Raw genomic sequence first — 14,830 nt, 5'->3', positions numbered from 1 at the left:
TTAAAGTCAAGTCAAAAAGAATTTAAGACCTTTATTCAGTGTGGTGGGGAACACAAAAGAGGTAAAAATCAAATTACCCTTTAAAAAGACTAAAATATATTTGTTTTGCAAGATTTACATATATGAAACAGGGAATAACATAAATGGTCCATAAATACTTGCCAAAAAAAAAAAAAACCCTAGATAAAAGCAGAGACTATTTTTAGCACCAATCTAAAGGCATGACAGTAAATGCTGGGGTAGGGAGGAGGGAGGAGACAAAAAAAAAAAACAAAATTTGATTTTCCAACAGGTTTAGTTGTTTAGTGAAGTTTAATTTTGTTTAGCATATGATGACTAGATAGAAAAACACTCTAAATTAAATGATAGAGTTAAAAATATGTTCAATCACCTAAAAAACACCTACACTAATTAGACACCACTATCATGTACCTGCAACGTCAAAGGAAGTTCAAAAGCCCAAAAGAGAAAGAACCAGGTTAGGACCTTGTCCCAGGAGTCAAGCCAGACATTTTACAAACCAGAAACAAAGCCTTTCTCAGTTTCCCTTCATGGCCACTATAACACATCGGCCTCCTCATCTACACCTATGACTTAGTTGTTGGAAATGAATGACTCAGCTTTCTAACAGGTCCTACTCCTTAACCCTTTTCTCAGCCTTCAACCAAGCAAAGCAGCAGGATTCTTTCTTTGGGTGGTGGGGTTGAGGAGTTCATACAAATGTCCTTTTGAGATTCAAGTTTGTGGAATAAACTTTATCTTCAAGGACATCAGAAGGGGGCAGAGGCACTTCCCCTTAAAATCAGAGGACTTCAGGATTTCCCTTGGTAGGTAAAATACAGACTATTATTAGTCTTCAGTATGACTTTGCTTCTTGAATCCATGAATATAACCACCACTCCCATCTTGAAATAGGCTTCATATCATTACCCTGAGTCATAAAGGTTGGAAAGGAGGGGAGAGGATGGGGGGAAGGGAAGGGAAGGTTATAGGTTTTTAAAGAAGATTTCACCTAAAAACTTTACAAAAATAATCTGAATCTGAAATAAAAAATCAAGCTACCATCTTTGGCACATCAACTGAGGAGTCAGCAATACCATCCTCTCTTCTTCCTAATGCCAAATCATGGTGGAATGGGAATGCCATCTGAGAACTGTGGGGAGGCTCCCTGGTTCCTACATTCAGCTTTCGGGGAAGGTCCCTAGGAAGACCAGATTCCTAGAATATGAGACATTAGGCTGGCTAGAGAAAATGGAGGTTGGAGGCAGACTGCCTTCTGAAGGTTCATGATACCTAAAGAGAAGGTCCTATAATATATAGGATTGAGGACCCTCAAATTGTGGACACAGGTTAATATCAGTATTTTTTGTTGTTCAATTGTATCTGAATTTTGGTGATCCCATTTGGGGTTTTCTTGGCAAAGATAATGGAGTGGTTTGCCCTTTCCTTCTCCAGCTCATTTTACAGATGAGGAAACTGAAGAAACAGGGTTAAGTGATTTGCCCAGGGTCACACAGTTAGTGTCTGAGGTCAGATTTGAACTCATGGAGATGAATCTCCCTGACTTCAGGTCCAGCCTGTGCCACCCTGCAAAACTGTTCTATTTTAATCCACCTGAGAGACAGTCTTGGGCTATTGATCCAAAAATAGGGATTTAGTGTTTAAAACTCCATGAAGGAAAGGATATTGTTTTTCTTCCTTAAAAGATAGAATACTCTGCTCAAGTAGGTATTTAAATGTTTTTTTAATTACTGATCTGCATCATAGTAAATTTGATTAAACTACTACTACTACTACTACTACTACTACTACTACTTGAGGTTAGTTCCAAATAAGTACAAAGTCACTAAAGTGATGCAGTATTTGGTACTTATATGTTGACTTATTCCATTAATGTGTAAACACACTTCCGACTAAGATAAACAATCTACTTCTCACTTTAGAGCACACTGTAGCCAAGATCATGGGCCACTCATGTGCCTGTCTACAGAGAGATAGGGACAGGTCCTATAATTTCACCAGTATAAGAGACTCTTGAAACTAACAACATAACTCTCAAACAACCAACTTTTCTGTACCCAAAAGAGTCTTAAAGAACTACTTTGAGCACTACAAAGCAAAAGTTACTTGCCCAGGGACAGTTAAGTGTCAGAAAGGATCTTGAACACAGGCCTTCCTGCCTTCCAGGTCAGCTCTCTAGCTAATATTAACTATACCATAGCATGATAATTTTCATAATTTGTTCTTTATCCTATGTTACTTTAAAGCATATAAACTTAATAACAAAAATATGAGTAGCTATCTCAAAAAAAAAAAGTACAAGATAATGACATCTTGGCATGCAGGTGGTAATGGGATTTTAAAAGCTGTATCACAAAGCACAAAACTGAGAGGTCCTACTTAAGAACTAACAATTATTAAGTGTCTATTGTATACAGGGCACAATACTTGGTATTAGGAATATAAAGGCAGGAAAGAACTAGTTCCTTGTCCTCAAGAACTTTATAGTCTACTAAACTTATATCACTTTCAAACTAGAAAGGCTTTGGATTTGACAAGCTATATCATCTGAGGAAAAACCTCTCTGAATGTGGAGTTCAGAATGAGATTGGCATCTGAGTTGTGAAATTTTCAAGAGACTGTCATTTGTATTTGTGGCAGTAATAACTACGATAAAATTTTTTAAAAACAATATAAACTTGTAAATAGTAGATTGGTATAAAAGCTATTATCAACTGGGGAAAAAAAAGCATATTTTAGAAAATATCATACCCAACTGATGCAGACTATATCTAACTCAACCTGAGTAATTCTTGTCAATATCTTTTCAGACCAGTGAAATGGTGTAATAGATAGGACAGACTGCTATATCTGGAGTGAGGAGGACCTAAGCTCAAACCTAAGTTCAAACTCTACATGAGACACTTACTAGCTATGTGACCCCTGGCAGCATTCTCAACACCAATTTCCTCCTATATAAAATAAATAGAATAAGAGTACCTGAAGTATAAATAATACTTCTCAGGGTAGCTAGGTTGGCACAGTGGATAGAGCATGGACTCTGACATCAACAGGACCTGAGTTCAAATCTGGTCTCAGACACTTATTAGCTAGCAAGTCAAAAACAACAACCAAATAAATAATACCTCAGAGAGCTGTGGTGAGAATAAAATGAGGTAATGTATATAAACTGCTTTGCAAATCACAAAATGATAAATAAATAATAGCTAATATTATTAAAAAGCATGCTAGAGATGTGGAACATGAATTGGGCTACTAATAAATGAAGAAGTTAGGGATCAAGAACAACTGATGGCATAGCGGATAGAGTTCCTGACCTGAAGTCAAAAAGAGTCATCTTCCTGAGTTCAAATCTGGTCTAGACGATTACTAGCTATGTGACCCTGGGCAAGTCACTTAACCCTGTTTGCCTCGGTTTCCTCATCTGTAAAATGAACTGGAGAAGGAAATGGTAAACCACTCCAGTATTTTGCAAAGAAAACCCCAAATGGTGTCACAAAGAGTTGGACAATACTGAACAACAACAACTAGGGATCATGGAAAAGAATGAGGTCTGGTCCCAGTCACTCAATTCAAGGTAGCAATATTAGAATCCAGTCAAAGGCGAATCAAGCAGGGCCTGGAAATAGTCCAAAGTCTGAATTCAGGAACTGAAGTTCTAAAATTGAGTAAACAAAAGAAAATTGTGAATACAAAGAAGAAATACTACAGGTTAAGAGAAGCCCACAATATAAAAAAAGATGACGGTAACTCCACAGTACAAGTAGAGTCTCTGACCCAGGGAGGGGAACTTGCTGTCTCAAGGCCATGTGTGGCCCTCTAGGTCCTCAAGTATGACCCTTTGACTGAATCCAAACTTCACAGAACAAATCCCCTTAACAAAAGACTTTGTTCTGTAAAACTTGGACTTGATCAAAAGGTCGCACCCAAGGGCCTAGCAGGGTACTTGTGGTGGACTGGAGTCGCAGGTTCAACACCCCTACCAGTCTGACCAACCCTTTCCTTCCAAGCCTTGTCCACAAGCACTCTAACAGTGGAAGAAAGAAATGAAACAAAAGATCAAAAAAAGAAATTATAGGTTCTTAAGGAGAAAAAATGGAGAATAAAAAAGGAAGTAGAAAATACAATCTGAGTTGTAGTCTGAAAAACAGAATGGACCATACAGGGTTTATTGATTCAATAAATGACCAAAAAAAGTAGAATACATAGTTTCAACTATCACAAACAACTGACCCAGAAAACAAATCAAGGAGATATAATTTGATTCACTAGACTCACTGAAAAGCATTACCTAACAAAAAACTTGGACATTATACTTCAAGAAATCATAAAAAAAAAGAACTGCCTAAAACAAGAGGGCAAAAATGAAAGTAAAAGGAATCCACTCATCACTTCTTGAAAGAAAATCTAAAGTTAAAAATGTTATAGTCAATATCCACAACAATAGCCTGTTGTCTTCTGCTTTCATTTCTGTTACTAGTCTCACTTATCTTTTATGGATCCTTAGAAAAATTTAGTTTCATACCCTCATTTTTATAGAGAAAACTGAGATGTGAGTCATTCGAGTCACACAACTAGTCAAGAGTCTAGGAGATACTCTTGTAGAATAATCTTGTACACACGAGAAGAGTGTGGCTGGGCTAACAGTCCTTGGGTTTTGAGGCAGCATAGTGTCAATGGAAAGGGGACAGGAGTTAAGAGGATCTGGGTTCAAACCACACACTTATCTTGTGTGACTTGGGAAAAGTCATTTTACTTCTCTAAGCCTGTGTACTTGTACTGTGATGTGGGGGTAGAACTAAAGCAATAGCACTTTGCAGATTTTTCAAGTATGAGGCTCCATTTTTAATATAGAATAATGTATTGGACCACCACGAGATAGCATGTATACTTTCTAGTATCAGTTGATTTTTAAAATACATTACAAAAAAACCCTATGAATTCAATTAACACTTGATCTTTAGTCCAAAGGAATTGTTATTTTTTTCTAGCTCTTATAAAATAATTTTTTGTTAGTCTAATTGGTATGACACTGAAAAGTAAATTAATTTAGGGAGAAATGTCATTTTTCTTATACTGGTTCAGCCTACCCATGAGCAATTAATATTTCTCCAACTGTTTAGATCTGATTTTATTTGTGTGAAAAGTGTTTTAGAATTGTGCTTATATAATTCCTGGGTTTGCCTTGGCAAGTAGTCTCCCTAGGATTTTATATTGTCTTCAGTTATTTTAAGTGGAATTTCTCTATTTCTTGCTGCTGCACTTTGTGGTTATATAAAAAAATTCTCATAATTTACCTGTGCTTATTTTTATATTTTGCAACTTTGCTGAGTTGTTAATTATTTCAACTAGTTTTTTAGTCAAATCTCTAGGATTCTCTAAGTCTACCATATTATCTGTAAAGAGTGATAGCTTTGTTTCTTCATTGTCTATTTTAATTCCTTCAATTTCTTTTTCTTCTCTTACTGTTATAAGTAGCATTTCTAGTATAAAACTGAATAACAGTGATGATAATGGGTATCCTTGCTTCCCCCCTGATCTTACTGGGAAGGTTTCTAGCTTATCCCCATTACAGGAAATGCTTCAGAATAGATAGATTGTGATCTATATCACTATTTGGGATAGTCAAGGGACTATCTGGTCTATTTGATTATTTTAATGTATTCCTGGTGTCTAATTCAGTGCCTGGCATATAGTAGATGTTTAATAAATGCTTGCTGAATCAAAGATTAGCTACCTCCAGAAATATCTTTATTTTCTGTATTTAAAAAGAAAATTTTAGAGCATTATGTATATTAACTGCCATAGCTAAAATGAATTACTTTCCAACATCTTTCACATCAAAAACAAATAACTGTTACCATTTTTTGCTGTCTAAATCTTTCTTCATTTTATAGTTCAGAATGGGTTACACACCAAATTAGTCTGACAGATAATCCTGAACCACTTCATTTTTTCAAGACTATATAAGCATCAGAACAGAAAGTACAAGGTTTCCATTGTCATGGTCATAATACACTTTTCATAGACTCTGAGAGCAGGATTTATGGTCCAGAGTCCTAGTCTTAGATTCCTGTGTCTTTGAAAAGCCACTAAACCTCTAGGATCAATTTCCTCATCCACAAATTGAAGGGCATTGAATGGGACTGAGGCAATTAGGTGGCCCAATGCTGAACCTGGAGTTAGGAAGAGAGAGGTTTAAACCGAGCACTGGACATTTATCAGTTGTGTCACACTGTGTTAACCTGTTTGCCTCACTTTCCTCATCTGTAAAATGGGGATATAAAAGCATCTACCTTCAATTGTTGTGAAAATTAAATCAGCTATTTTAAAATCAATTTGAAAACCTTAAAGTATAAGCTATCCTATCACAATGTTAAATTAAAGTCCTTTTAAACTTTAAAATAATAAGATTTTTAGGGGCAGCTAGATGGCACAGTGAATAGAGCACTGGCCCTAGAGTCAGGAACACCTAAGTTCAAATCCAGCCTCAGACACTTAACACTTACTAGGCATGTGACGTTGGGCAAGTCACTTAACCCCAACTGCCTTGCCTTCCAAAAAGCAAAACAAACAAAAAAAATTTTTAATAAGATTTTTGGCAACATATTTATAAAATTGATGGAAAGGTGTGTTGTACCTGGCCCCATTCTTTCCCCTCCCCCAACCCCAACTGTCCTTCAAGGAGGTAGGTGGGCTGCTGGGTTTTGCTCCACCCAGAGAGACTTGGAACTGGCAGGAATTTCAAAATGTACTGACCAATCACTGATTTTAGCCTCTGCAAGTTCCTGCTTATGTAATACCTAACCATGAGTGGTGTCCCTTTAAAAGCTGAGGCTTTGCCTGAGTTGGCCACTGTATGATTTGGGGAGGAGCCCTGACAGCCAACTTGGCCTGATCAGCCAACATAATAATAATAAAGGGTTCACTTCTAAATTGTTACTTGGGTCTTGCTCACGTTTTGGGTACAACAGGTGATGGGCTAACAGTGATGAACTAAAACAGCTTGAAGAAAAAGCTTAAGTATATAGATGGAAATTATACTGCCTATAGTTTAACCTAAACAAAGTAATAATTGTACATCACACTTCTAATATTTACACAGATTTTTTTAGCCATTGTGATTATAAAAAAAATCATCTACACAACCTGATTAGGCTGAAGATGCTTAGATGGAGGGAGAAACAACACCAATAAAAACAAAGAACTTTAACAGATAAGCAAATGAAGAATGGTTTCAACTACACTAACAGATCCTTCTGAGAGACTATTTTAAGCTATACTAATCATTACACTGAAATCTACTGCTTCCCTAAAAGTCTACATATAAACAAGGAGGCTTTTATAAAGAGCTGGCACTTTCCTGATATGTTGATACTTCTAATTTTTGAGTCTGGGTTTTTTTTTTTTTTAAGACTTAACTGCTCATTCAAATTCAAATGGTAGAGAAAGTCAGGGAAAAACCTTTCCTTCAATCTCAATTTCAATTACACTTCTGTTCCTAATAAAGACCCAGAAAGAAGATTTCACAAGTAGTCGCTTAGCAACAGCAACAGGCCAAGTTTAATACTCTCAGAAATCTGGCAGCCACTTGACAATGCATAATTGAACCTACCTAGAGCTTTCATAGAGGAGACAGAGGGAATTAGGAGGAATAATCCCAGAGACAATGCAACAATAAAGAAATCAAAATGCCAGCTAAGTAAACTCTTCATTAAGTGTTCAAAGACTAACATCAAGAAAAACATAAATTCTATTACCTTAAGTTTTTTATAAGACAATTTGACTTGTCTTTCTTCAAAATCTATTCTTTCTTAAATATTTTCATTATCATTTTCTCTTTTGAGATTGTGAGGGTTCTCATATGCCACAAGAAATATCAGAAATATAAATCAGGAGAAAAATACTTAATAGGGGAAAATACTTGCAGCAAATTTCTCTGATAAAGGTCTGGCAGCCAATATGAAGAAGGAACAAATACAAATAGATAAGAAAAAGAACTATTCATACGTCAAAGGATATGAATAGGCAATTTCTAAAAAAAGGAATGTAAACTCTCAGTAACCATATGAAAAAATGCTCCAAATCACTAATATGCGAAATAAACATTTTAAAAACTGAGAATCTACCATACACTCATCCTATGAGCAAAGATACCAAGAGGAAAATTGCCAGCTGTTAAAAGGGGTATGGGAATTGTTAAAAACATTCTGAAAAGCAATTTCAAAGTACACCCCCCCCAAATTAAAGTACACATAACCTTTGACCTATATATTCAAAAACAGCCACTGTGCTATTTCATTTTGCTTGACTATGCTGTGATATAAGGGAAAGCCTGGGGTGTTAAAAGAAGGGCCTCTAGGTGGATTTTGTAGATGGTGGGAGGGATGGAAAAAACAAAACAAGACAAGAAAGGAGTATCAAGTAGAACACAATGGAAACAAGAGATTCAAAAAGGAAAACACATTGGTTAATTCTGTATTGTCTTGTTTGATTTAAAAGTACACATAAAGAAATAATTGTATGTAACAAAGTTTAGTTCATACACTATTCTTTTTTCCCCTTTCATTGTGTATCAAAATGTTTTGCATAAGTTGACTACTGCGTTAATAATAACAATAAAATATTTCAACTAAACTTACATGAGAAAATAAATCTTTCATTACCTAAAAATGTGTGTGTGGGGAGGGGGGGGATTCAGAAATCAGAAATAATCTAAATTAAATACTACTAAAATAACCCTCACTTCCACCAGAAACATCAAAGAAAAATTTATTTCCCTTTGGTGGTAGGAAATTTTCTATCAATTTGTAGGTTCTGGCTGACAATGTAAATAAAAAGTACTTGTCTCCATTATCAGGATAAGATGCAACCACATCAAAGGTATTAACTTGACTATGTCTTCATCATCAAAACAACCTATTCATTGATGTGATTAAATGGAGAAATGATCAGTTTTTAAATATCCAATACACAACTCTTTTTAAATAGCATAACATATTAAATAGCATTCTAAGTGACTATATTTTAAAAGATGATACAGGATCAAAACAACAGTCCAAAAAATTCAAATACTTAGACATTTCACACACACATTCACATAGTTTTATTTCCTAAATATTAATTTATCTAGCACAGCTATGTATGAACTACATTTAGTAGTTCACAAACTGTTTAGGAGTTCCCAAGGATGGTCCAAGGGATTAATACATGCCTTAAGCAGTGTTGTACCAATATGGTATGGTGGCTATGAATATGCTGGCGTATTCTGAACTACAAAACACAATAGACTCTCCACATGGAAGATAGAACCAAAACATTTATACAAACATCAGAAAGCCAAATCCCAACACCAGAAAGCCAAATTCATCATAGCAACAAAAAAATCTATACACATTAACAATGCAGGGGGCATCACCATCCCCAAGCCTTCCCCCAGTTAGGGCCCTTCCCACAAACACTCACAGCTGGCTGCCTGCTTCCTCTTTCTCCCTCAGCTCTAACTGCTGTGACAACTTCCTCTGGCCTTTGCTCTACCTTTTCCTGCTCCACCCGTTCAGCAAACTCCTCCCACCACAGGCTTCATGGGACTTAAACTCATGTGACTTATGCTTCCATATGACTTAACCAGGTCACATGGGCCTATTAATGGATGGAAAAGATCTTCTCATTAAGCAAAAATACATTACCATTACAAGCAGTTATAAAATGTACAATATTGTTTTCCTCTGTGAAAAAAAGCATGTGGTTATTTGAAGCATTATAGGTTTGTTTCTGCAGCCATTAGAAACTATTACAATTAAGCACACAATAACTTCGGTGTTCATGTAGCAATTACATCAAAATAGGACCACATCTGAACAAACATGCTCTAGAAGTTTCACAACCTGTCATCAAATTGTTTCCAAACCTCCATATAAGGGTTCAACATTCAGGCACAAACTAGATTCCCAAGGGATGTTTAGACTGTACACATACTCTCACTTGAATAATATACAATTCACCAGAGTAGCTCCCTCTTTTCCTCCTGTTGCTCTGTAATTGTACCTCACTTCAATTATGTAATCATGTGATCAAGATGTTAAAAATGTTTGCATTCTTATAGCATAAATGTCAGGTTATTTAAAAACTATGATCACTAGCATGCACATTATAGACCATCTTGAAATAATCAGAGACTATAACAAAAGTTCTACAGAAATAAATCTTTTATGGACTCTTGTGGTATTGAGACTGTTTTCTGATTTAAACTTATTCTCCATTTATGTTATTATCAAATGAACTGACTGGTAACATTGTTTGGTCATTCAATTGAGTTTCTTTAAGAGTATAAGTGGTTAAGAGAGAAGTAATTTCTGACAGGATTCTTTCTTTATGAAGGTTAGCTTAGATGTTAAACACTGTTAAAAAAAAGCAATATATGTCTATTGAACTTTAAGCACATGTTATTTAAGCACAAATTATCATTAACTAGTAGAAAATTAAATAATTTATATTGCAACTAATTATTCTACCATCATCTGCCACATATTTGCATAAACAAGCATTTTCTCATTTTAAAATCAAAATACTGAAACAAACATGATATAGAAACAAATTTTAAATTGCTTGTTTAGTGGTGACCTAAATTTTATAATTCTTTGTTCAAATTAAAAAAGTAAAACATCACAATTAAGTTTACATGATTATTATATTATGTTAAAATATCTTCCAAGTTGTAACTTCTTTAAAAATGTGTTTTTTTATATGGGGCAGCTAGGTGGCACAGTGAATAGAGCAATGGCCCTGGAGTCAGGAGGACTTGAGTTCAAATCAGCCTCAGACACATAACATTTACTAGCTGCGTGACCTTGGGCAAATCACTTAACCCCAATTTCCCTGCTCTCCCTTCTCCAAAAAGCAAAAAAAAAAAAAAAAAGAAAATGATATTTATATTCATCAAAGTGTATAAAATAAATTTAATATGAAGTCTTACATTTAACAGTAAGCTTGGTCTTGCCAGATTACTTCTTACAAAATGTCCCACATAAAATATTCATGTTTTATAAGTTTATAGTTTTCACAATTGTAGATATTTTCTACATTTCTACATTCTGAACATTTCTATATTATAATCCTGATTATGAAATATAAATGTCATTTCAAAGGCAAAAGTTATTATTTTAGTTACTATAAACAATAAATTAATTGAAAATATAGTAGTATTTCAAATCACCCTGGAGGTCCACAACACATTTTTTTGTTGTTAATGCTGCTGAAAGAAGTTTTAGGAACAAAAATGCAAGGAACCAACATGTCAATGGTTAGTCTATCTCTAATTCCCCAGATTCAATAAGAAAATTTACTTCATCCTGGATATTCTACATTAAAGTCAACTTTTCCTAAGATACATATGAGAATAGTACTTTGGGGAAGCTTTGCATTCAAAGTCATAGCAGGAGTTTTCTCATTTACCAGACTTCATCCCCCAGAGCTAGTCCCCAAATTAGTATAGGTTTTAAAGGTTAGAGAAAGGTAATTACATTTATTGGGCATCCCAGTCACCAACTGGGCTGACCTCTTTGTGAGTGGAATGAGAAGTATTCTCAAGTACTTCATTCATTCCAAGTTTCCCTCCACTGTTTAAACTAACACTTCACACCAAATTTTTCCCATAGCAATCATTATACAAGATCAGCTACAAATGACTTTTTATTTGAAAGCTACTTTCTCCAAAGAACTTTAAGTTACAAATACTTAGCTTCTGCCAGAACATTTACAAAAACCCAAAGAAAACTTAGCAGCTTTTGATAGCATGAGGTTGACAAACACTGCATAACATATCAAAGCATGGACAGGATACAATCTACATTCTAAAGGAATTCCAGAAATCAAGGAGATCACAGAATTATAGAAGTATTAAAGCAAACTTTTCAACAGCTATGGACTGGTCTACTAAATCTTGAAGAAATGCTTAAGAGCAACTAGTGAGCAAATAGCCCTAGTGAAATGGCAGAAAGTTGAGGTAACAGAGTATTTTAGAAAGGGATAAAATAAAAATTCTTTCATTGGGGTCAGGAGACAGAGGGTACCGGTACCTGAAGGCACAGGGTTGAGTATGGATAAAAAAGACTAGCCTTTTTTCCTAATGGAGAATAGGATAATCTCATCAAAATCCTGGTTATTCATTGGTCTTGCTGTATGTATTCTGTCCTAGAAAAGTAAAATTCAGTATTGTGTCCAGGTCCAGATGCCACATTAAAAAAAAAAAACACTAACCATCTGAAACATATTCAGGACAGTACCTAGGATGGTGAGGAGACTGGAACTCTGGCATATGAAAATCAATGAGTAAAACTGGGGGTTATTTAATATGAAGAAAGCTAGGGAAATAATATAATTTCTACCTTCAATTATATTAAGGACTGTAATAATTAGCCCCAAATAAACATAACTAGGATCAGTGGGTAAAAAATTAAAGGGAAACAGATTCCAGAGCAATACTTTGATACTTCCATAGATCTATGATAGTTTCTCCAATAGTGTAGACCTTAACACACTTAACACAATTCTTAGCCTATATCAAGCTAGTCAATATACTATCATGAATCCTCCTAGGGTTCACTCAAAAGGCTGAGGGCCTTCTTCTAGATCTCTCGACATTACCTCAATAGATATAGTGGGTCACTCTCCACTGGTTATTTCTCTTTTTCTTAGAAGAAAGATTAACTAACTTTTGCAATAATAGATTTCTGATGCTATCTTTTATGCTGCTTTTGAATAGTACTTCCTTGTTAATGACTTGTAGATTATTCACTTGTCCCAGGCACTTAATTGATTCTCAACTTTAATTCTTCTGTAAGTGAATAATCTATGACTTGCCCAAAAGAAGAGCCAATCTATCCACCTTTCTTCTTCCAAATGTGGGCCAAGCTCATTATCTACTTATTTCTAAGATATGTCTGTACTGATGAACTGACACTCTGGCTCGTGCAACTGCATATCATAATCTGAACAATTAAGAACATTTCATCCATTTGGTTTTTCCTATATGGATAGTCAGACAAAATATGTGATTATCTGGGATCTCATTTAGGTGGTTGTATAGTGTCAGCACAATATCATCTCCAAACAAGAACATTATTAGGATTTTGCAGTCAAGAAGGAATCCTTGACCTTTAAGATAATGGATGCATACCATCCATGGCAATGGCAAATGCTTTTGTTAAGTATGTCTACAACTGAATTAACAACCAGAGATTTACTGAATAAGTTCTCTGGTTTTCTTTGTACTCACAAATAATGAGTACTGTGAGGTCTTACACTCTTTACACTTTTCAAATTGTATGGCTATCAAAATATAATAGCCTGGGGGCAACTAGGAGGCACAGTGGATAGAGCACTGATCCTGGAGTCAGGAAGACCTGAGTTCAAATTCGGCCTTAGACACTTCCTAGCTGAGTGACCCTGGGCAAGTCACTTTACTCCAACTGCCTCAAGGGGGAAATATGTAGTAGCCTGCTAAAGAATACTTTGTACAGGTCTGCCAGTTCCATTCCCAAACTTCTATCAAGGATGCCCTGTGCTGTGAAGATTAGTCTTATAAAGATTATGTTAAGGTGGGAAACAAGCCATGTAGAATAGTCGCTATATTTTTCTCACTCTCTTCTTCTGATTAATAATCACATAGAATGTCACACTGCCTAATAATGCTGGTTAAGAGGTTACTGTCATACTTAAAAATATAACAAGTTTTGCTTGTTTTAGATATGCAAGTTTATTGTGAACCCCTGAAAGGATTAGTGTAAAGATACAAACTGACCAAGGTGTATGTGAGTTAAAAGGGTGTGGAAGATTATAGAACCTGAAATCAAATATAAGCAATAAAGAATGTGATAGTCAAAGTCCATAAAAGGAGAAAGGAATAAGGGCATTCCATAGTGGCAAACCTGGAGAGTAGTGGTGAAAGTCAGAGAAGAACAAACTGGAATATAAACCCAAAATCTGCAAATAATAAGACCTAAATTGAAGACCAGGCTTCAACATGTTCTAGCTGTATATCCCTGGGGATGTCATAGTGAACTGTAGAATTCTAGCACAGGAAGGAACATTCAAGATAATCAAACTCAAGAGAACTATGTTTCAGTTTATTCATCTATAGAAAGTGTAACAGAAACTGCATTATTTATCTCAAAAGGTGACTGTGAGGAAAACTATAAACCTTAAAAAAGACAAAGGTAGTTTGTTATTACAATTATTATTTTAGTGACATGTTGCTGAGAAATGCCAGGTCCATTTCAGAGACAAGGGAAAGGAGAAACTGGGCAGAAAGGATTCCTGGCTTTATTTACTATTTGTAAGATGCGGGGCAAACCATTTAACCTCTCTAGTTGACAGTTTCCTAACCTATAATAATGAAATTTGAACCAGATAGCCTCTGAGATCCCCCACCTAGCTCGAAATATATAAACCTAATAAGGTCAATGATTATTTGGTATGTTCCCCTCCCAAATACTCCCAAAATCCTGTTGCTGCAAGTGTGGAAGGCCTGTATATATGTTCTAAGCCAAGAGCTTTTCACATTTTGTTTTCTGTGGTGCCATTTCTACTCCCTCATGGAAAACACAAGCAATTGAATCTAAATGTGGTAGCTCTGCTGTCATTGATGGAAAAGTTATATAAACCTCGACCTACCTCTTTCCCTTCTTTTATGTCTACTCAGCTTCTGAAACCTAATTCCTTAAATTCCCTAGAGATTATAAGGATTAGTTGGGTTTCTGAGCAAATTTTCCATAAATTTGTTTTTTCTTCTATTTCTAATTGTATTATA

General features: G+C 35.3%; 1 protein-coding gene across 4 annotated transcripts in view; it reads right to left on the bottom strand.

Annotated features, from left to right (window-relative positions):
* Positions 1-14,830, bottom strand: part of ATF7IP (activating transcription factor 7 interacting protein) — a 174,086-nt gene that overhangs the window by 112,063 nt on the left and 47,193 nt on the right. Inside the window, exon 1 of one of the 4 annotated variants that reach the window (XM_069101541.1) lies at positions 9,487-9,546. The exons of the other annotated variants lie outside the window; for them this stretch is intronic. The gene's annotated coding sequence lies outside the window, so the exon portion shown is untranslated. Of the gene's footprint in view, positions 1-9,486; positions 9,547-14,830 lie in introns of those variants that run through there. 4 annotated transcript variants of the gene reach the window in all.

Source organism: Petaurus breviceps, unplaced genomic scaffold, assembly GCF_028583685.1.
Source record: "Petaurus breviceps papuanus isolate PSGF00001 unplaced genomic scaffold, PetGlider_PUasm1.0 470, whole genome shotgun sequence".
NCBI classification, from domain to species: domain Eukaryota; kingdom Metazoa; phylum Chordata; class Mammalia; order Diprotodontia; family Petauridae; genus Petaurus; species Petaurus breviceps.
This window is presented reverse-complemented; position numbering and strand designations above follow the sequence as displayed.